This window comes from Phanerochaete carnosa, assembly GCF_000300595.1.
Source record: "Phanerochaete carnosa HHB-10118-sp unplaced genomic scaffold PHACAscaffold_3, whole genome shotgun sequence".
NCBI classification, from domain to species: Eukaryota; Fungi; Basidiomycota; class Agaricomycetes; order Polyporales; family Phanerochaetaceae; genus Phanerochaete; species Phanerochaete carnosa.
The window spans coordinates 310,392-313,121 of NW_006767630.1; positions in this window are offsets into that span (position 1 = coordinate 310,392).

The window sequence follows — 2,730 nt, forward strand, 5'->3', positions numbered from 1 at the left end:
AGCTGCGACAGGCACACCCATGGCTACGGAAATTGCAGCTCGAGCTGCATGGGATGAGAAGAACGACAAGGCACTGGGCATCATCCAGCTCTACGTCGTGCAGAACCTTCGTCATCTTGTCGATGACAAGTTCTTGGCCCTGGGCGCATGGACCGCGATCAAAGCCGGCTACGAGAAACCCGGAGCGGTAGGCGCATTCGTCGCCTTCCAGAAGCTGTTCAATGCACAGCTCTCTGACAGCTCCGCGCTCGGACCGCAACTCGATGCGCTCACAGAGCAGTCCAACCAGGTCAACGCGGCGGGAATAGAGGTCAAACCTCAGCTCCTTGCTCTGCTAATGATCAATGCTCTCCCTAAGTTGTACCAGACCATCGCTGGTACCATTCTCACCACACAGACTGATGTTACGCTGCTCACAGCAGCGCTCATCAAGCCCAAGATCGTCGAGGAGGAACAGCGCCGCGTCGCGAACCGCACTCAGATTGCGCGCGTCTCAAAGGCGCCCCTCCTGGACAAGAAATGTGAGAAGTGTGGTCGCAAGAATCACACGACGGAGCAGCACTGGGACACAAAGCCGGCAAATTCTGGCTCGAGTTCCGGTAACAGCAACAACACGCAGCAGCAGCAGCAGGGTGGCGGAAAGCGTAAAAAAGGGAAAGGAAAGGGCAAAGCGAAGGACAATACTGCGATGACCACGCAGACTGTAAATACCATACGAATAGTCGATGTACCTATAGTAGCTAAGATCGAAGAGGAATCCATCTCTGTTTCTCTTTATGCTATGGGTGTCAAGTCTAAGTGGATGGTCGACAGCGGTTGTACAACACATGTCACACCGTACAAAACTGACTTTATTCGGTATCATGAATTCCCTAAGCCAGGTCATGCACATACGGCCGGCAAAGGTCAGACTATCGAAATTAAAGGTCACGGTGAAATTGCTGTGCAACATCGTCTCACAGATGGACGAATTCAGCATACCTGGTTAGGAACCGTACTATACGTACCGGAAGTGGCAGAACGGTTCTTTGCACCCAGAATGCCTCTCAACAACGGACACCGTATTGAGATGGATGGCAAGAAGTTTAAGTTACTCCACGGGTCAGACCCAACACAGCAGACAGTTTTAATGGAGGGCGAATATGAAAAGTCGTCAGGTTTATACTGGCTAGAAGCTGAAGTCCTCACTAGAACCAGTGAGATTAAGCCAGGAACATCAATGTTGGTCAAATCCGACGATCCATATACTTTGTGGCACCGTCGCTTTGGACATGCCGGGAAGAAATCAGTTATTCAACTACCTGGCAATGTCAAAGGCGTCCCGGATAAAATCTCGGCTCCGACCAGGGATACTCCCTGTGATGGATGCAAATTTGGGAAGTCTCGTCGCAATGCATTTCCTGCGTCTGACAGTCGTGCGGATCATCCCCTCAACTTAATTCACATGGATCTTGTCGAATATCCGTCATTATCACTCGACGGATACAAGTTTGCCCTTACCACCCTTGACGACTATTCCTCATTTGGTTTAGTCTGGTACCTGAAACGGAAGTCTGATGCCTTCTCTGCCTTCAAGCAATTCGTTGCTTGGGCGGAAACACAGGCCGAGCACAAGCTCAAGGCTATACGTTCGGACCATGGGGGGGAGTTTTTAGGCCGCGAATTCGACGATTTCCTAGCAGAACGCGGAATAGAGCGTCAACTATCAGTGGCGCGAACACCACAACAGAACGGCAGAGCAGAATGCTGGCAACAGACCATTCAGAATAAGGGAGAAGCTATGCGACATCACGCTGGCATGACGTCTGGGTTCTGGAAGCTAGCATCAGAGACCGCAGTACATATATACAATCGACAACCTCTGCGCCATCATCAATGGAAGCCGCCAATCACTAAATGGAATGGCACTGTTCCGGACGTTTCATACTTTCGAGTATGGGACTGCAAAGCCTACGTCCACACACATAAGGATGCGAGGGTCAATAAGCTGCAGCCAAAAGCTAAAGTCATGATCTTCGTCGGGTACGAAATCGGTACCAAGGGTTACCGATTCTGGGATCCAACTGCCCGGACCATCGTTGTGTCACGCGACGTCACCTTCGATGAGTCTTCTTTCCCCAAGTGAGACGAAAGGCCTCGTGAGCCTGGAACGTCTCAAGATCCAATTCCACCTGTCCTACTCGACCTGCCGAACCCGGACTTAAATAATCTGGATGACTTCACACCTAATAATCAACCCCCAGACAACGCACATCTACAACCGCGGCAAGACAAACCACAACAAGAGGATGATGACGAAGTCAATGACGATCCAGCCAATCGTTATGAACAATATTGAAGCCCAACTCCGGAACCATACGAACATCCGGAGATACCATTTGTTCCCGGTCCACCTCCTGGACAACCTCCACCTCAGAGAGAACAATATTGTCCTCGTCAGAGTGGACAAGCCGGTCCATCTTGTCAGGCAGCACTTCCTGCTCCTGATATTAGGCAACAATGGAATCTCGAACCACAACCTGTGCCACACCCGGCCAGGCTACAGCGCGAGAATGCAGGCCAATGCCGTGTTCCCGATAACAGCTATGGTGACGTCCCGCCCACAGAAGCATGGCGTCAACAGGAACGAGACATACAATGTGATCAACGAGAAGAACGAGAAGCACGTGAAGAACGTGAAAACTCTCCAATGGATGTCGACGATCAACTCCATTGGAATTTATTCCAATG